Source organism: Melanerpes formicivorus, unplaced genomic scaffold (genome assembly GCF_026170545.1).
Source record: "Melanerpes formicivorus ecotype bairdi unplaced genomic scaffold, bMelFor1.0.p_v2 SCAF_28, whole genome shotgun sequence".
Classification (NCBI taxonomy): Eukaryota; Metazoa; Chordata; class Aves; order Piciformes; family Picidae; genus Melanerpes; species Melanerpes formicivorus.
Window position 1 is genome coordinate 4,249,475 of NW_027142380.1, and position 21,214 is coordinate 4,270,688.

A 21,214-nucleotide genomic window follows, 5' to 3' on the forward strand; every position below is an offset into this window, starting at 1 on the left:
ACAGCCAACTGAAGTTGTACTAGGAAATAGAAGAGCAGTTAAGTATACTCTGCAAGCCTCCTACCTGCTTAGTCTTTGCCCCTGAGCAGTGTCAACAGAAAGAAAAAGCAATGTATGTCTAGAGCATTTAGTACAGCCCCTCTTGAGCAAAGCATCTACACCAAGGAAGGCCAGCACATACCCACACTGACAACGGGGAAACAATCAATACAACTCAAATTTTATGTTATTCCTTCTCATGAGGAAGAGGAGAAAAAGAAAATAAAATAAAAATTGGAAAAAAGGTAATTTCTTTCAAAGAGAAGGTGCACAGAGAGGCCTCACCTGCTTGCTCGATGCTCTACAGAACACTGACAAAGGGAGGGCTAGAGGACAGGATCTCTGCAGCCCATACTACCTTCAAGATGCTCCCTCAGCCAACAAACAAGAGAGGCTGGAGCACTGGTGCTTTTAAGGGGCTTCATGAAGCTCCACCACAGGTGGGTGAGCTGTGGGTGGCTCCCCTGTGGTCATGTTGATTGAGGGCTTGAGTACCTTGTTGGGGCAGGAGAAACATCTCAGTCGAGACACAGCTGGTCTTTTCTAGTGAGTGTGCAAGGTAACATCTCAGTGTCACTCTGTCATCCCAAGGGTAAGGTGTTTCCAACTGTGCCTTTCAGCCTCATCAGACACAAGAGCTGCATGGGGGCAAGGAGCTGCCCTGTCCCTTCTGGGCCCTAGGTGAGCAGGATTAGCCACGTGCATCCTTTCCAGCCTCTGCGGCAGATGCAGGTGTACAATGGTTTGCAAATCCACTCACACACTGAATGCACATCTGAGGGAAAAGCAGGGACAGGTGTAAAATAGTTCCAGGAGGGAACTGGCCAGTGGCTGGGACACAGGACATGAAGTGCTCTTAGAGCAAATGAGCAGTCCAGCCAGTAGATAGGTGAGACCCAGGCAGAGTCACTAACAGTCTGGAGGAGCTTGGGTTATCACAGATTGCTTCCTCCTAATCAGTATGAGTCTTTTCTTGATCTTCCTACAGAATTTAATTAAAATAGCTTGAAATAACCTTTTTTCCCCCCCCTTTTAATATATTTTTTTTTAGTTTAGAGTTTTCATTTCTGCCTTCTGAGATTATTTTTTTTTTTACTCGGTCTTTTCTTTTTTTAATTACATATTCCTGTTCTTCTCCATCAACAGTCACAGCTTTTTTATGACACAGTAAAGCTGAAAGTAGGCTCCAACCCATCTATGTTATGCCCTTGTTAGCAAAATAAAACTGGCAAAGCATCTTGTATAAAGGGCCACTGTGTATATCGTATTAACTTCCTTTAATCCATAGCTGGGCACTTTTTCAAGGCAGAGGAAAAGAGATGCAGACATAAGTACTTTTAACATAATCCTCCAACATGAAGTAAATCACAGAAGAAAAACAAAACTAAACAAAACAGCTCCCACAAACACCAGCCTGAGAGTGCAATAGGTAAATCTGGTGGTTCCACAAATCTGATGGGATTTTGCTGAGCAAGTCAAAAATGCAGGCTCAAGGTTGGCTGAGCATCAGTATTATGTTCCAGTCTACTGCTACTGTCATATATTTAATCTCCAGTAATTAAACTTCTAAATGAATCTGTTTCACAGTTCATACAGTGAACCCGTGAGTACATTTTTGTAACCTCAGAACCAACCCCAGACTGGGGTGGAGCTGCTCTCTGTGCAGCAGCCTAGGGAGCAGATAGAGATGTAACTGTCAGAATTAAAGACAAAACTCAAAGAAGAACTACAAAGAACTCCCTTGGCTCAAGGTTTTCAAGTTCTTTCCTGTTACTAAAAAAAATATTTTCTATGCACACATGGTATATTGTTTTGCCATGGCCCCTGATTACAATAAAAAATTATAAGGAAGCTGATTAGAGGAAAAAAGTATCACTGATAACATCTGGGTGCAAACTGAGACTTCACAGCATGGTAGACATGGAGAGAACAGTCTGTCACCTGGAATGCTTGCTTTGGTGAGATAAAATGAGTCTTACCGTGGCCAAATCCAGTACAGACAACTAAGAGCAGTGACTGGATGTCATGCACCTCTAGAGGGATGCTGTGTCAAAAAGGAGCTTGTGTGATCATAAGAAGCACTGCCAGGAGGGAACAGCCTTTCCTGGCTATGGAGGAGCAGGGAGATGTGTGCTGCAATGCCATTGACAACACTAGTGTTTGACCTCTTCATAGAAAGGCAGGAGGTGTCTTAGTGAGGGGTAGAAACAGTGACCTGACAGCTTGGGGAATGCTGCTTGGCAAACACAAAGCTTGTTCTTTTGAAGATTTAGAAATGCTTGGACTATAAAGACAGAAGAAACTTTGGGGATCAAAAACCAAGCCCATAAAGGCTATTTAATGAGGGAAGACAAAAAGAATGACTGGGTAAGGACTGAAGCCAGACAAACTCAGATGAGAAACAAGGCATTGCATTTTCAGAGAGAGGAGGATTAACCTTTGAAATGAACTACCCAATGAAGTGATGGATCATCTGTCTCCTGGTATCTTTAAATCCAGACTGGATGCCTTCCTGCAAGACATGTGCAAGCCAAATACAGATTTCTTGCTTCATACAGGGATGGATGGGTGAGGTTTAACAGTACAAGGGCTCTAGTATGGATGATCTAATGGTCCCCTCTAATCTTTAAACTCTGAACATGTGATTCAACGAAACATAATATAACATGGAAATGTCCCCAGCTCTCTGGATTACTGCTTGTTACAGGTCGTTTTGAATCATCCCATGCCCAAGAGACCCTCGCAATGACATCTGTGGTACTGACTGCAGAAGGAGCTAATGCATCACAACTTTCATCACAACTATGAGCCAATGGGTGCTCACCTTTCACTGCTATCAGATTCAGAAATACACAGAGCAGGACATAAATATGTTTTCCAGTGTTTTAAGTACATTACTTTCAAAAGAGAAAAGTTTCTTTCCCCTGTCCTTTATAAAGCATCTCCTGAGCCCCTCGGACACCTGTACCCCACTGTAGACATGCCTCCCCTAACCTGTGGGTTAGGACCCATAGGTGCTAACTCCCTTTAGCTCTATGTTGAGAAGCAAATTAATCCAGATCAAAGTTAGTGAGATCCCCCAGTAAATTTAAGCAAAACTCATAAATGTTGGTAGAAGAACAGTAGAAGAGACTAAGAAAAATCCTAAAAGTCTCACCAACTTTCTAAAGCCTAACCTGTGCATGCTCCAAAAAGGTGAGCCACCTCCAGTGGGGCTGGCAGTGCCCCCAGAAAAATCAGATCTCTGTGCTGGCTCTGGGACACAAAGGGTAATTCTTCCATCAGTGATGCAGAATGGCAAACCAGAATATTCTCCCTCAGACGTCCAGAAAATCAGCATCATGTGACAAGGCCACATAGTGCAAGCCCCTGCCCCATGTTTCATTTCAATTTTTATCCATTCCATGTGTTGCTTTCTTGACATTTTGAAACTTAGTTCTCATTTATCATCACTTTCACATTTCACTTCTGGACACTACTATCCATGCATTATCCACCCTTTTTATCTTGCTGTTTGAACTGTGTTCTGCAGCTCTGGTTCAGTTTTACCATTCATTCATCAGCATGAAGTTAAACAATTACTAAACAACTTGGGTAGCTGGCAAGCAGCGAGGAGGCCAGATCCATTTCTGCCCAGAGGGAAGAAAGGTTTTCTACAATAGCATGGCCTTTGTTTTGCATCTCATGGGTGATGCTATTGATGTGAAGGTTATATCACATTATGTGCCAAACCACTTGAGCTAGTTTCGGATTGCAGATCCCCTTGGGGTATTTCCACTCAATATATAAGATAACCAGATCTGCTCTCTGTCCACTCCCTCGCCTGGACAGTGCTTAGTCAGCTCCCCGCATCTTGGCAAGCTGAAGCAAGACAGCAGAGCTGCACTTTTCCCTAGTTATTACCATTTTATCAATGATCACTCCCCTTAATGCTATGGAGCACATGGCAAAACAATGAGCAAATTGGGTGTTTTCCTGCAGTGAGCAGAGAGCAGATAATTGACTGTAAAACCCAGTGCCCCCCAACGTGGAGATACATTCTGCTTGCATCTGCAGAATGGCAGGACTGGGCTTTGGCTTTAATTCATGACCACAAAACTGCTGATTACCTTGCTGCAAAGAAATGGGCTTTGGGGGCAAGACAGAGATGCAGTTCTGTTTCCCACACATCAGGACCGTCAGCATTCAGGGCTCTGACCTGGGTCATGGGTTATTATTTTGTTTTTAGAATTATCTCAGCATTTCCCACTAGTAGGAAACACAGTCCAAACAACACTCAGCTTAGCTTTGTTTTGTAGACCTTGATGTTCTCCCCCCCCAGCCTTATTTTGCATAGCAATTACTATTTTGCATGATAAGTAATTTTTTTGCATGATAATTATTTTTTCACGATGATTTTTGCATTGCAATTATTATTTTGCATGAGAATTATCTTTTTTTGCATGAGAATTAATTTTTGCATGAGAATTATTTTTTCATGGGTTTTTTTTTTTGCATTGCAATTATTATTTTGCTTGATTTTATATATATGTTTTTATATATCTATATAAGTGTGTGTATATATATGTGTGTGTGTGTATTTGCATATGTTTGCATGATAACTAATTTCTTTTGCATTATAATTATTTGGCATTACAATCTGTATATCATGACCCAGCCTCCCAGGTTGCTAATATCAATCCTTTGGGGAAAGACTACTGCTGGATGACTTGGACCGAGCCATAACACCAGAAACCAAGCATGAAAAGAGGCCATTCTGCTAACAGCCACTCCAGGGCACATCCAAGGAGCCACAGCCCAGAAAGCAGGATGTGTGATCTGGCCTGAGGACGATGTCCAGACCTCATCCTTCCAAGATGGGAACAGGGTTCGCAGGGAAGAGTTTAGGATTTTGTTGATTTAACCCTCTCAAGCTGTTTAAAAATAACATTTCCTGTGCTTAAAACATCTCTGCTACCCCTTAGTTTTTTATCACATTCTTTTTTCTTTTGTGGGGGTTAATGAGCTCTCACAAAGCAACTCTGGAGGCATGTAACTACTCTTGCATGAAGGTTTGGGTTTAAGGAACTGGACTTTGAGGCCCTTCTACTCAGGAAAAAAATGCCAGATACAGGAATTTGCCTTGTAGTGCACCCAGGGGATCCAGAGATGCTTACAGTGTCAATAATCAGCCTGGGTTTCCCCTCCACCTTGTGCTGAAGAGGCTAAGCACTACCACAGACAGACAGCTTTTCAAAAGGGGATCTGGTCACCAGGTATTAATGTCAAACAAATATCACATGCACTAGGGCAGCAGAGTCTGTAAAGATTTTATTCTAACACCCTGAATCTGGAAATTTAAGAGGCAAGAAGGAAAATGCCACGAACGTTGAGGCCATTATTAAAAGGCTGAATTGAAATTCTCCATAAGGAGCCTGAAAACACTTGGAAATCCATCCTCTGAACTCTGTGGGATGGGCTTCTTAATGGACAAAACCAAAACATTTTAATTTAGAAAGTAGACATGTGAGAACTCCTCCCAGTGTGAAAAGCTCAGGTGAAGCATTCACCAGATTAGAGCTCCTGCCAGTATAATCTGGTCAGGGTGACAGCCACGAGATGGAAATCCCTGCACAGATCCAAATCCAGGTGCACTCTGGAGAAGCATCAAAGCTCTGGGTGCCCATCTCCCTCATCTTCCCCCTGCCATTCACTCTGCCTGAGTGTCACTGAAGCAGAGCCAAAAATCCATCATCAGGAACCTCTTCCCTTCTCAGCATTACTGAAACTGGCACGTTTCCCTCAGTCAGCATTGCACAGTGAAACACTGGTACAAGGGTGGTGTTTCTATCAGCTCCAGTCAAAGCCAGCAGAAAAGAAATGACAATTTCATCCTGCTTCAGGTGCAAGTTCAAAGGCGTTTTGGCCTTGGACACATCTATTTTGAGAAGATACTCTTAACATTTGTTAGCAGTTAGGCTGTGTCGCTTATCAGAAAATGCAACAAAATAGACTTGCTTTGTTTTCTTGCCTTATCCAATCTATTTCTATTGTTTATTTTTATTTTACAAAAGAAACAATGGAGGAAAGTTCACCAAATGAAGTGTTTGCCAATGTTTTCACAGAAATATTTGCCACTGGAGGTCAGCTCCACATTTCCAACAGTAATTTAATAACCCAAATCTATCATATGGAAAGTCCCTCTGGACTCTTAACAAACTAAAGAGACATTCATAGGTCGTTTCAAAAACATCAGCACACACTTTGAAGATGACTCCAGCATCCCCCTCTGTGCTATAGATTCTTGTTGGACAAATTGTCCCTGAATCTATTTTATATGTATATATATATATGTATTTATTTTGCAGCATTATGAGAAAGTATCAGTTTATCCACAATGAATTTGGGCAGAGCACAGCTACATTGATGGAGAAAACAAAGGGATAAACTGGAAGCTACCTAGGGAAGATTTCTTTACTCAAAACTCTTTAGTGTAACCATACAATTTGAAACCACTCAAAAATCAAAACAGATGCTATCAATGATTCAACTCAGTCCCACTGCTCAGCCTGCCTGAAACAATCATCTATGCATTTCTCAAATGTCTTTTGCATCTTTGAATGCACACACCTTTCTTTTAAATGAGAAAGAAAAAGAAGGGGGGGGGGTGGGGAAAGAAAGGAAACTTCACCCAGGTATTCACCAAAAAAATGACATCACCTTTAGACAAAAGCTGTGTTTTAGTCAGTGGAGCTTGGATTCATCAGCCTACAGATTATGTTGGCCAGCAGGCAGGCAGCAACTGGAGGGGCATGCAGAATCCTCACTGGAAACACTAGAGGCCAAGTGTTTCTTTGCCTAGTCCAGGCAAAGCCCAGGGCTTCTGGTAAGTGAGGAAATGCTGGGACTAGGCACAGCACAATGCCTCTTGCTGCCAGTGCCACCACCTGCGTTGCTGCCATGGAGTAGCACCAGTGACTTGAGCTCAGGGAGACTTCACCCTACAATCTGCTTCAGCAAACCCACACATAAGTCACCCAGCAATGGAGTCTGGAAGCTTGGGGCCAGGCTGGTAATGCTGCATCAGTTGAATGCCACGCAGAAGCAAGTGTGCTCCAAGTGAAACAAACCAGGGCTTCGGGTAGTCGAGAGACATCCTTCCTTCCAGGCATCTGCTGCATGCCTGAAGGCACAGGCAAGCTGTCTGAGACAATAGAAAGAGCAAATTCAAGCAAGCAGATGAATCATATCTTTTGAAGCAGGGTTTGCTTTCTGATGAGGTTTTCAGCAAGCAGACATACACCACAGGGCTTCTCCTTTCCTGCTGGCTGGGCAGACTGTCCCCAGCTTGTTGAGCCTTACAGAGCTGCCTCCATCCTCTGTGCTGCAGTGGCGAGAAGAGGACTGCAGGCCAGCTCTTACTGAGGGACCTGGAAAGAACACAAGTGAGGAAAACCCTGACCTAACCCATTTTGTGGTTCAATCAGAGTATCCAGACAGGAGACAGCTGCTGTTCATCCTCCCTCATACCTGAAACATGAGTAAGAGTCACAGTTAATTTTCACACCTGTTCTGAACACACACACTCATGCACATCTAATAGACATTGCTCTTAGATCAGAGGAAGGTAATATTTTATTCTTGCTGTAAGAAAAAGAGTGTATCTTCTAAAACCACTTCTTGTGTTGCTCTAGCTATACGCAGCTGATTTGGAATGAGATGCCTGCAAACCCTGGCTGGAAAAACACTGAAAAATGAAGAGTTCGGGAAGCCTTTGGTTGCCTCAGGAAATGTGTCCTGCAGCCAAAGATCCCACTGCTTTCAGATGCAGCTTAATGGGTGTGCAGTAGTCTATCCTCCCATACCAGCAGCACTGGGCAATCTCTACCATGTCTACCCTGTCAGGAAGGCAAAGGCGTCTTTGCTGCTGAGGTTTTGCACTTGGCAAGGCAAAGACAAAGAGAGTTTCTCTGGGGGAAGAATGGAAAGTGTGTCCCTGGATAGTCTCTGGCAGCGTGTGGGTGTTTCTGCATGCTTTGAGGGTCCAGCTTCACAAAATATTTAGGCACATGTGTAACCAGAAGTGACGTCCAACAGAGCCCTGCAGAGACAGACGCTTCCAGCCTTCCAGCTTCAGCAGGATCCAAAGAATTTTCCACGAAGTTTCAATTACTTTTTCTCTTTATTTTTTTTTTTTTAATGTTCAAGCCACTAAAATAAGCCTAAATTCTGACAAGTGCCTGCCCATGCAGCAGCTGAAGTAAACTCACTTTGAAGTACAGCAGCTCCCACCCCTCACAAGGAGAAATGTCTGTAATACAAGGTAAGAGATCTTGCACCGCTGCAGTTATTAATGTGGAAAACAGAATTAATCTGATGCCAAAAAGTTGTGAGAAAGTTTGAGCAAAAGCAACGTCAATTAGAGGGACCGTCTCATACCACAGCTATTTTACAGCAATTCCACTTTACATTCCTTGGCCAGCACAGCTTATTGAATAATTAAATAGCCAGATGACACACAATCAGATTAAAAAGCCTTGAATGTGAATGAATATCAGTTTCCCAATTCTGAAAGGAATTTAATCATGGAAACTTCCACCTACTGTCCAGTTTACCAGAGAGGGAGCTGAAAAAGCAGTGATATCCATGAGATCATCTTCATGGTGCTTTTTCCAGTACAGAAGGAAACCTGAGCTGTTGCCTCACAGGGGAACTTGGTCACAGGGCACAGCTCCTGAAGGAGGAAAAGCACTCTCTTCCATCTCTGTGTAAAGTAGCTTTTTCTGACTGGGATTCACACATTGTTAAAACAGAGACATAATTAAAACAGATACTTCATTACAATTAGAAACACATTTAAAACTGAAACTGTGGGATAGCTTACTAAAACTCTACAGAGAAGACATTAATTGCAATCTCAGTAGAAGAAATAGTAATTTTTTTGCACCTAACAGGATCCAATATGCCTTGTGTTGTAAACAGTGCTTTGTGTTATATAAAGACACTGTGTTTTCCAGCATCTAAACCACTTAATTGCACTAAGCACTCACATTTCAGCTGCAAAGCTAGACATGTATGTTTTCTGAATGTGCCAAATAGGCAAGACACCAACTAGTCTTGATGTATTTAGAAGAATGTGCTTTAACCACATGTCATTGTAGACAGGAAAGCTAAACTATTGTTTGGGGGTGGCTTTGTTTGGGGTTTTCTGGTTGGTTTTAAGCATCTTGCTGTTTCCTTGGAACCTTAATTCATATTAAAATGAAAGTATATGAAAAAGTGTTAATGATTCACCTCTAGAATGAACTTACCCACCATTTGAAAAGATGCTGGAAAGTTTGAGGAGTGTTAAAGTGTGGCTGCTCACATACATTTTCCTTCTCCTGACTGTAAATCCAGAATGCACCTAAATAAGTGACAGACTTAATTAGACAAGTTTTAAAGTGAAACCACAAAGGATCCTCCATTTTCCTCTGAAAGCCAGAGGAGTTGGGCAGAGGCAGCTTGTGATCTGCAGCAGCTCAAACTTTGTGTCAAGTGGGCTCCATGCAGGCAGTCAATAAAAAATATGGAGGAATTCCACTTCTCAGACAAAGGAATAATCACTATCTGCAAAATTGCTGAACCAGGTAAACTGAAACTTTCTTTGCTAAATTTGCATTTTCTACAAGTAGAGGACCATTCACTTTATTCACTCAACTACAGCACATCTGATAAACATACTTTTCCATCATATCTCCTGGGACTTCTTTAGAGAACCTACAGAATTAAAGCCCAAACCCACCATTTGCAAAGCCAGTGTGAAGGAGAGGGTGGGAAAAGGGCAGCGGGAAGAGGATCACCCCCTCACAGCAGTCCAGGTTTGTGCCAGATTAGTGACTGCATTACCATGGCCTGATGTAAACAGAGAAGAAATTTCCTGCCTTGGATTACATGGCAGGGGATGGGGGATTTGACGTGTAAATGAGGGGAGGATAAAAGGGTAAAGCCCCTAAGTACACACAACAGCAAGCCTGTGAGTAATGAGCCCAAGCTAGAAATGCTCCCGGAGACCTGCACTTCCCATGAATTACTCTAAAAAGACTGATTTACACATTTGTCATAAGTACACCCTGGAATTGTCCTATGAAGCAGAAATGTCTTGTCTTCCAGCCATTCCTGGGAATAAACACACTGGGCTTCAGCTGGGTGCTAGCCGGTGATGGATCTGAGCCCACCTACCAGCTGCATCTGTTTACAGGAGATCTGCTCCTGTTAAACACAACACAGTGATGCTGCCGTTACACGCTGTGGGCCAGCAAAGCTGGTGTGAGGCTTTCCTGCCTCTCCATCACCCATCCTGGAGACACAGGCTGCATTAAAAGATCTCCTAGCTCAGTTAGTGTCTATTAATCTACACCCCAAATCCAGAGTCAGGGTACATTCCTGGCCAGGAATCTTAACATGCTTTAGGTAAAGCTGTGATGATGAATACCATACCAAACACCTGGAAGGACGTCTTTGAAGGTAATGTCCAGACATGGCTGAGAGAGGCCTCACAGAGAAGGACCAAGGGAAAGAAGGGAGGTGAAGACCTGTCCTCCAACATTTCAGCACAAGGAGGCAGGACTGCAAGGCAACCTGTTCAACTCTCATCTGCATTAGGATACATGGGTATCACTGCTACAGACAGCACTGATATTTATCAGTCTGAACTGTGCAATACTGTCAGGATCTTCACGGCTGGGATTTTGTCTGAAGCCTGCTCTTAGGCTTCTGCCTGTCAGATTCCACTTAAAAACTGTGTTTCTTTCTCACTTTGTAGATGAAGCATCTGTCTCGCTTGTTATACTGGGGGGAGGGAGGGAGATGTGTAATTAAGTGCAAATAGGGTTCTCATGATGCAATACAGACTCATATAATACTTCCCAGGTGCCACTGTCTCAAACAACTTGGCAGGAGTTTCCCAGTTGCAAGGCTCAGATTTAAGAATAGCAGTAAACTTGTGTGGTCCTGCAGAAGGGCTCTGTACGTGCGGTGCTCCGACCCTGCTTTGGGAACAGCTGTGCAAGTCCACGCTTATGGCTGGGCTGGTATTTTGAAGGGAAGCTTGGGTTAGATTTTGTGTTTTCCTCCCCCTCTTCCCTGAATACAGCCTTCACTTTAAAACCAAGTTCTCCAAGTTTATCACAGGGTGATAGTGCTGTCAAACCACCGCGAGCGGCTGGTTTGTGTTGTGTTCAACAGACACAGCACAGGACTTTAAAAAAGCCCTCTTAAGTAATCCCTACAGAAAACAATGTGTGGAGGAGTACAGTAAATTGCATCAAAATACAGGATGGCCATTTAAGAGCAGCTGACTGGTCTGACAGTTGCATCTGAGCTAGAAGACAGAAAATGAACTGTCACTAGTGCTGTGAGATGAGGGATGTGGCTCCTGAGGATGCAGAGGTATCAGGAATTGGCAATGATGAAATTTCCATCTCTCCCAGCCTTGACATTTCCCCCCTGCCACGGCCATATTGGGTAGGATAGGTTCATTTTAATAACAGATGCTTAGCTGATGAATTTCAGCTGCTTATCACAACTTTTGCCTTTTGGCTGGACCCCAAAAGCTTTTTAGCTCTTGGCAAAGGACATTGGGATAGGTGCTAATTTATTTATTTATTTTAATAAGCAAAAATAGGATTCAAAAGTACAGTCTCTCCAAAATGATTGCTCGTCCCAGAGTAAGTTCTTGCTACTGTTGCTACTGGCTCAGGCTTGGCAGGTGTCTTGCTAAATTGATAATATGCTGCACAATCTGACAAGGAGCTTTATCAATCAAAACAAGCCCTGCTGTTCAGATCAACAGGAAAGTTCAATCACTCTTCTCCAGTGGAATCAGCCTACACATAATGCTTTCATCCCAAGATAATGGTAGACTGCAGATTTGGATCTGTGCTTACTGCTCCAGGGGTATTTATATCTTCATACCTCGAGGGGTTACTAATTAGCAGCCTTCTTCCACACCCTTTGATATCATTAAAGTAATCTCAGTGTAAGCAACTTTTTTTCTGATGATATCTCTGAGGGAGTGGAGAACAGCTGGAATCATTCAAAATATGATAGTTTGAGCAGTTTTCCAAGAGCAGTGATTGAAAGATGGCAATAGTTCACCTTTCAATCATTTTTTCCCCCCTCCTGTTCTCCCTCATATCCACCCCACCTTGCCTTGTTCAGCACTTGGGATCTTGCACAGTCACAAGACCCTCCCCATATCAGGAGCAAAGCAACAACAAAACCAGGACCCAAATACGAGAGCTGTGTGAGGAGTCTGAGAAAGCAGCTGGGAGCTCAGCACTGCCAGCCTGGAATTACTCAGTGTTTCTCACACTTTGCAAACCCTCTGGTTCCCAGTTTCTCACACAGGAGCGCTGGGATAACTTGTTTGGAAGACAAATTTAGCACAGGCAAAATCTCTTCTCAGGTAGTTTCTAATAACACAGTGGGTGAGGTTTATTTAAACCTAATTGCTTGCCTTTATTTTTCTTCTTTTCCACGTTACTCGCTCCACTGCTCCCCAACACGAGTTAATTTAAAAGCCTGTCATTAACTGAGCAACTCAGTCTGCAACGCTCAAAACTGCAGATGGGAAAAAGTTTTCTCTGTGTTAAATATGCACTTCAGACCCTGATGTGATCCGATGGCAGCTCCTGCTCTAAAGATGAGCCACTTTGATACCTGCCACTAACTGCCTGCTCTTGCTTGCATGGTCTCATAGCAGCCTCCTGCCCTTTGCTCCTTTTTGTTCTGGTTCCTGTTTCAGCACTGCCCTTTGTTGCCAGTCTCTCCCTCCCTTTCAGGACCATTTTAGAGAGATAATAAAATCCTTGTGCAGATAGCCATTTGTATCTGGTTCTTTCTATGTGAGTGTATTTATGTTTATAGCATGAAGCCAGAGAACAGGCTGTCCTGGGTTCTGGTTTCCAACTGCAGCATAAATCCATCAACGAATATGTTACAACCTCAGAGAAGAAAGCAGAAATGTACCAGCAGACACTGCAGGACACCCACAAGAGCTGTGTCTCAGGGGGGTCTCTATCTCTTCATTCCCCAGAGTGTGAAAGATGGAGGCTTTCACCCCAAATTAAATGAGTTGTCATTTCATTTTGTTGTGGGGACTACAGAGAGGAAGCAGGGAGATAGTATCAGTAAGGAGCACTGAATACCTCATTACATGCTTGAGGTCTTCCTCATCTGAGGAAGCACCAGGGCACTTCAGAGCAGTGTCCCGGGCCACGTGCTGTGCTTGCTGCCCCTTAACTGGCTGCACAGCTGACATTACTGCTTCTCCATCCTCTGGCCTTCCCTTATTAAAGCAGCTATTAATTGAATAATATTATCCTCTCTCAGCCACTCAGGGAGAAGCATCTAATTAGTGAATACAGAACAAACTTCCCTTTGCCAAGCTTGATGCACATGGCATTTACTGAACTACAGCCCTGCCTCAAGATGATAACAATTTCCTTTGCCAGATAGCAGTCTCCAAAGGGGAGGCTGGCACAGGTGGCTTTCCAGAACAAAGGAAAAGACATAATAAGATTATTTTTCCTTTCTCCCTTTGAATGTTTTGCATGCAGGGCCATGCTATGTACAAAGCAGATGACAAGCTAAGAGGATTGTTTTGGCTGACGCAGGAGTCCATCTCTGTTCTAGTGGAAAGAGATGACAGCAACATGTGCAAGAAAGCCTGCCTGAACTGAAACCTTAATGTGGGATGTTCACATCTCAATAGTCTTTGAGATAAATGGCCTTTTCTTGTCTTCCATATGGTTTTGCTTTCCATATAGCAAATGAATCATAACATTGTCTGAAGGAGAGGAGCTATCTGACTGCATTCACTGTGCCCAGCTGGGAGAGGAGGGAAGAGAAGAAAACTTCTTCTCTCTGTAGACTCTCTCTCTAGAGAAGCCACTGTGCTGAGGAGAATGACAAGACGAAAATGATGAAAGAAGTAATGAACAGGACAGGAGGCAAAGAGAGCCTGCCCAGCAGTTAAGGTGAAAGTAACCATCTCCTCTGTGTTCTTGGGTTTGTACCAAACACCCTCACTAGTGTTCCTCAGGTCAGCTGCAGGCTTAACCATGTAGCTGGTTCAGGGTCCTGGGGGAATGGTTTGAGGGGAAGTTATCTAGTCACCACTGTCCCACTGACATCAGTGGGAGTTTTGCTGAGGATGCCACCAAGACAGTGATCACAGTACTCTTGAAAAGAGGTAGAAGCAGAGCATGAATGGTCTCTACTCCAGCATTATGCTTACACTACTAAGATTGCGCTCATGGTGTAAGTCAGAAGCTACAAACACAGTCTTTCACCCTAGAAATACTTGATACCTCAAGATAATGGTTGTCAAGGTTAAAGAGATACTAAATGCATATTAAAGGCTAAAGCAAATTCAGTCAGTGAGAGGACAGATCCTCTCTTGAAGAAGTCTCTGGTTTTATAAACCAGTTTAGCTCAGGTCTATTAAGACCTTTTCCTGGTGAAGGAGTGAGTATTTTCTCTACTATAATCATATCAGCCTGTATTCTAAGTTAATGGAGATGAATATTACTGCCAGATTTTGTTCTTTCCTTGCATGTAATCTAATGCCAGATGGTTCTGAATGGGTATTAAATCCCCCATGTGCATGACCTCCCTGAGGTTTTTATCATTAGAACCTTAAAATAATTCAAGGAAAACTTTCCGAAGCCTGATCATAAACCTTCTAATGAGGGACTGAAATCACAAAGAAAATCCTCTTGTTAAGTCCTCTTTGGTGTTTCCCCCACCACCCTTACAACAAATAAGCAAGAATTCACAGTAACAGAGATGCTTTGTTTCCATCAGGGTCCAGAGATGTAGAAATGGATCAGTCACCTTCAGCTTCTAATACAGGACCCAGTAAAGTCACCACCTCCCAAAGCAACTAGAAGTTGCCCTGTCAATAAGTGACTTTTATTCATAGCATAACATAACACCTAGTATCAGAGTAAAGGCATCAGATGAGTGGCTCAAATGAGACCTTACCTATGAGACAGCACAAGAATTCCCATGAGCAAAGTTACAAACCCTACAAAAAAACCATCTTTACTTTAACTGGAGTTCAACAACAGCATCCAAAGTCACAGAGATTTTCCTCAACATTTTCTACCCCTCACTGGCACAAAGTGGACGGTACATTTTAATGGTTTCTGTTTGGTTTTCTACTTGCTGTTTACTGCATTGCACCATCTCTTACTGCCTGTTACTTGAGCACATAAGACAGACTTGCTCATAGCCTCATGGGTTTTCTGTACTTCTCATTACTGAGTCATTCAAAAGCAGCATAAGTGTTCCTGCAGCTAAATCACATGGTGTGAGAATAAAGAGGGGGAAGAAATAAACAGAATAAAGTAAAAAAAAAAAGAGAGATATACTAATTTTGGAGTGTCCAAACTGTCCAGAAAACTTGTTTCTCAGACTGTTTGCATACAAAAAAATCCAACTATCATTAGCATCCAGTGCAACAGGGAATACACAATGCCTGCAAAACCAGCCCTTGGCCAAAACCACAGAAGCAGTCATCTTGAAAGAGTTTAGCTCAGGTAACTGAGGAAACCAAATCCAGTTCATTGGGACAGCATTTGAATGCATGATTTTAATCATGGGACCATCCTGCCTAGCTCTGAAGTCCCAGACTTACCTCCTGTCACATAGGAAGAGGAATTTGACAGGTAACATCCTTCTTCCAGGATTTGGCACTGGAACAAAGCCACAGAGGGTGACAGAAGACCTACATAAATGAATGAATAAATAAACTTTAAAAAGTAAAAGATAAAGCCTGCCTCAGTACTCTGCAGTACCCTGCCACATTACCAAGGATTGTACCTTCATGTGGCAGTTTCCCCCAAATGCTGTTTCACATTTGGCACCATACCCACAGCCACACACACAGTTTGTGCACAAGCATCTGCCCCAGATGTTGGCAGAGATGCACGTGGCCTCTGAAAAGGTTAGGGAAAGACAGAGATCCTTTGCCAGAGCTCAGAGCTGAACCAGGAGCACACAGCAAAAACCAGGCACCTGATGGGCAACAGGTCTGCCTTTTCTTACCTGCAGCTCCAAACACTCTGCCCTCATCCCAGCCTCAGCTCTTAACCAACCTTGTTTTCTCCACCCTAATTTCATCCCTGCCTCATATTGACTGTTCACATCCATGCAGACTTCCACACCCTCTTTTCAACTGTTCTTCTGCTTACTGCTCACTTTATTAATTTCCACCCATTCCTTATCAGCAACTTGATAGCTCCTAGTACCTCCCTGACTCCTCTGCTGCGCCCTAAGCCCCCTTTACCTTGCTCTGCTCCCAACCCAGACACTCCTCTTTTGCCTTCTACCCACTGCCTTGCTTGTGCATGTCTGCTCAGGGCAAACTTGATACTTGTCATCTCCTTTTCAAGCTGTCCTCTCACCTGAAAAAGTTATGCAGACATGTAAAGGATTTGTTTATGAGGTGGAATACTGGCAAAGACTTAAGGTCAAAGGCTTTTTGGAGATTGGAAGAGACCAGAACTGGGAATGGAGGGTAACCAAACTCAGCAACAGATCCTGTTGAGCTCCCATAATCACTTTGGGTCATTTTCCTTCCTAGCACCCTGGCCATGCCCCAAAAGCAGCAGAGGCTGCTCAGAAGAGGCACAGAAAAGGCAAAACTGGGTACAGAAGAAACTAATGACACCGTGGAGATTTTTTCATCTTGCAGCCAGTGAAATCCTGCCTTGAGTGTAGTGTTTTATAGCTGCATGCAAGTTATTTGTTATTCCAGGCCAAAAATAAAAAAGTGTTGATGGTTTCTGTCCATTCCTTACATGCCACACTTCATATGAACAAAGGAGCAATGCTGCCACCAGCCCTCACCAGAGAGAGACCTGGTGGGGCAGGGAGGACAGGCTGCTCTTGCTGGGCAAGCCAAGTGCTGGGCTGGGGTTCTGGTTGGGGTACAGGCTGTGGGCCCCCGGGATGCTCCATCTCTGGGGAAAAGGAGTATTTTTGGCACGTTGGCCCGGACCTCCAGCATGCCGAGCACAGGGAGGAGGGCAGCCAGGGCGAGCAGCTTCGCTCCGCAGCACTTTCGAAACAAAGCGGTTTTACTAAAAAAGGAACTTTGAGCACTTCGGTCCACCGAGGGCTGCAGAGGCTGTGCCTGCTCTGTCTGCATCCCCGACACAGTCCCCAGCGCCTGGGAGGGGGAGGAGGAGGCAGCAGGAGGAAAATGGCAACAGGCACCTTGCTCGGCACTAGCAGCTCGGCAGCCAGCCACAAGTGACCCCGGAGACGTCGGGCAGCCCACAGCAGGGTTCGGAGAAGCAAACGTGAGGCTAAAGCCGGGGTTTAGTGACTGGTCCTGCTGAGAAGCAGCGGGCGACTGCGGGAAATCGCTTCCTCTGCTTTGTTTCCCTTCCCCCTTCTGACACTGTATGTTCCTCAGGGTATGAACCATCTCTCGCTACACGTCTGCAACGCGCTGGCACTGCGGGACCCTGCCATGCTGGGTACTGCCGTGGGTAGCAGCCCTCTCAAAAATAAAGTTCTGCCTACATGGAAAATATTCACAAATTCTAACATTTCCCTTTATAGCTGTGCTGCAGACAGTGCTTCTAGGTCGCCCTAAAGCATTCATTCTTTTTCTTTCTGTCCCTAAGTGCAACTTGACAAGTTTCTGTGTTGTTTTTTTTCCTTAATACACCGGTTTATTTTATGTCACTGGGCACTGGTAAGGACAGAGAGGCTTTTAAGCTGCAGTAAAGTGAATTCTAGAAATAACAAGCTACAAAGGTCCACGATAAATGTGGAGTGCACAAATATCTGTAAAAACAAGTACTCTGTGTTCTTAAGATCATTTGGATAATGGTGACATAACCTGAGTATCCGGTCGCGGTCCAATTTAATCAGCAAATATGCCTCTGGAGCAGAACCATCTAACTTAGGAAAAGAAGCAGAAGTGGAGTCACCAGCAGCAGGAGAAATTAATGCATTCCACTTAGACAAAGATTAATTATCGTGAATCACTCCAAAAATACATTTGCCCCGAGTGGGAGTACACGCTCTTCTATTCATCAAGTTGCTTTCAAATAATCATTAAACATCTTAAGACAGAAGACAATTTTGTTCACCCAAAATAAACACTGCTAAAAGTTAGAAAATGAGGACCACCTTTTTTTGCTAATGTCCAGAGCATTTTGACCAAGAGTAGTTGCCCAAAAGTCAGACAGGCAGAACATCTACTAAAAGAAACATGTACAGGTGCTGAGGACTCTGCTAATCCCAGTTTAACTTTGCATGTTGGAGTTCTCCTGTCAGGGTTGATTTTTAAATATCATTTTTATCCTGAAGTTCACCAAACTAAGTTCATATTTGCTTCTAATTTCACCTTCTTAAAGTCCTCAGCTGTAGTTTCAATGGCATCTCAAAGGGTGATAAAGCAGATTTAAACCCAAAAGTTACCTCGGTTTCAGGTTTCAAGGAAAAATGAAGATGGTGGTTTCAGGAAGGGCATGAGTAGCTGTCTTAATAAGGTCTTCTTCTGCACAGAGGTTTTCTTGTTAATGAAGGATAAAGAGTTTTCTTTTGGTGGGACAAATACAAGCTGAAACAGATGTTTTTATGAACAGGAGGCTTGACTTCCCTGCATCACCTGTCACTTATATTTGATGTTCCTCTTGTCCCTGGTAGACACATCCTGCTAGCAATGCTATGGTAGAGCACTGCTTTGGGTAAGACAATGAGCAAGAGCAAGAGTTAGTCAAAATAAAATATGTTTTGTCACTTGCAAAAACCCAAACCAAACAAACCCCCACACATACACCCCCCTTCCCCCCCCCAAAAAAAAACACAACAAACCCAACAAGCAAACCACAAAAAATGGTGTAAAGTTAGAGGACAGCAAGAAGCAACCACATTACTAGCTGGGGAACTTTTTTTCCTATTACATTTATGCATGCAGAAAGTTTCTCTTTGTGAAACATTCCCTAAACCATCACTCCATACTCATAGATCATCACTCCCACTGGAGTAGGAATGGGAAACTTCACTTTTGCTTTGCAGAACCAAACTGAGGCACAAAGCAGGCAAATACAATCTATTATTAAACCAGCAGAACCCTAACATGTTATTGAGGTTGACTTCACCTAAACTAAACTAAACTAAACTGAACTGAACTAAACTAAACTAAACTAAACTAAACTAAACTAAGAGATGGCCTTCCAGTTACAACATTTTTAGCAGTTTTTCTTTTCCCCAGCATTACAGACTCTTAAATTTAGGGCTTCGTTCTCATCCAGTCCAAGCAGTGCTGAGAGGCAGTGCTTCCACTGACGCTTTTTCCATTGCAAAATAATATCTTACCCAAACATACTTTGTTTGACACCAATAAATCAGGGCAGCTCTTTTAATCATACTTGAGACTGAAGTAGGCCATTTTTTTTTTTAAAGCTTATAAAATTTGGTGGCTTTTCAAATAGTTGTTGTTTTTTTTTAAAGTGGCACAGTCCAGTACTCCCTGTTCCTGGCAGCAGCTCAAGAGTGCTCTAAGAAATGCATCTCTTGTGGCAGTTCTGACCCAAATGAAATCAAGAAAGCTTGGAAATCTCACAGGAGATGGATTTTTGTGAGTTTTCCAATTTAAACAGGTGGAGATAAACCAAGATAAGTGTCTGAGACAGATCTACAACATGTGGAAGGTTCATCTATAACTAGATATGTCTGCCTTTATTTTTATGGCTGTGCTCTTTTTCCTTGAGATATGCCTAGAGGCACTTGATTAACGATGGAGGGAGTTATGTAAATGAATGAATGGGGAAAATAGATGTAGTAGAAAGAAGCCTCCATTCTTAACTCTGACAAACGCTAGCTTTCCAAGGGAGAGATTATTTTAATTGGCCAGCAAGTGCCTCAGAATGGGTTTGAAATTACAGGGAGAGGATCTTCAAAAGCCCAATAATTCTCTTGCTTTCCCCAGGCAACAATGATTAAAAAAAATAAATAAAATGTAATGCTTGTTTCTGTTACTGGGATAATTTCAAATGCGTTGCTTCAAATCAACTCTTCTACTATATCCACGTGGCAAAAAGAAACAGACAACATCTTTACCTTCAGAACAGCTTTCTCAAGTCACATCACAGTTCATTTTATGACTCCTATATACTCAGTATTTCTTTGACTCCATTTCTTCATTACCATCTCAACATTAGCAGGTGTTGCTAAGTAACATTCTACAGGCCCCTATAATTTTGCTACATGACTGCACTGTAACCACGTGTTAATACTTCACAAAGGCAGCAACCCTCAGCAGTAACCACTACACCACTTTAAGGAAACCACAGTACTTTCTCATTATGGCTGTATGTGCTTACAAATTGCACCAGGGTAATTCACCGTTGCTGGAGGCTGAGATGAATAAATTCCCTGTTGGATTTACAGAAGTATTGATGCTTCTTTCATGGAATGGATGTGTGTAATTCCCTTGGGCTTTATAAAGTGAGTGCCTCAGTTTGTGTTGCTGCTTAGCTGAACACTTGACAAGGGCACTGCATGTTCTCCATAGACAATGTCCAGGCAGCACTGGGAGGCCACCCACTGAACCAGTGGTGTGGCTCTAGTAAATTGCTTCTCTGTGTTTGGTAAGAAGATAACACTACACAGAGTAGCTGGAAAGAAGATGATCTTGGGAGGCTTGGTTGGTTAGTGCTTTGATTGTGGGTCAGCCCCTGGGTGTAGGTGCAAGAGAGATCAGTTGTATAAGAAGTCCGGGAGGTCACCTACAGAAACTTCAACACCAAGAAGCCACTTACCTGAAGACAGGTGGCATGAAAAGACATGTGCCAAGAAATGTTTTAGCTTAACTTCTGCCTGAAATGATTTACTGCTCTTAACCAGCAAGGACAGAATGAAAACCTGCAAGTCAAACAAGAGGTGGTGATGAGGTTGGAGTGGGATAAAGCAAGTTGCTTATGAGCTGGCTCCCAACACACACAGAGTTCAGAGAGAGTTTTCTGCCCACATAAAATTTGAGAAGTCAGACATATAATTACTGTGAAAAAAAAATAATAATCATTTTTCATCCTTTTCATTCTGTGGTAAAAGAAATTAAAGGAAAAACAAATACCTTTAATAATTTCAAAATGTTGCACTTTGTCATCAATCTCAATTTGCCATA

At 43.1% G+C, this 21,214-nt stretch overlaps 2 long non-coding RNA genes across 3 annotated transcripts; both read right to left on the reverse strand.

Moving 5' to 3' along the window:
* Positions 1-5,882: 5,882 nt before the first annotated feature.
* Positions 5,883-16,529, reverse strand: LOC137449121 (uncharacterized). Of its 2 annotated transcripts, XR_010989319.1 has the most exons (4): positions 16,114-16,529; positions 15,704-15,793; positions 9,334-9,424; positions 5,883-8,752 (listed from the first exon to the last, which is right to left on the reverse strand). It is a non-coding gene; the product is annotated as an uncharacterized lncRNA (long non-coding RNA). The 2 variants fall into 2 exon arrangements; XR_010989318.1 differs by having other exon boundaries at positions 5,883-9,424.
* Positions 16,530-17,919: 1,390 nt separating this feature from the next.
* On the reverse strand, positions 17,920-20,944 carry LOC137449122 (uncharacterized). The gene is made up of 3 exons (XR_010989320.1): positions 20,850-20,944; positions 18,505-18,767; positions 17,920-17,982 (listed from the first exon to the last, which is right to left on the reverse strand). It is a non-coding gene; the product is annotated as an uncharacterized lncRNA (long non-coding RNA).
* Positions 20,945-21,214: the final 270 nt, after the last annotated feature.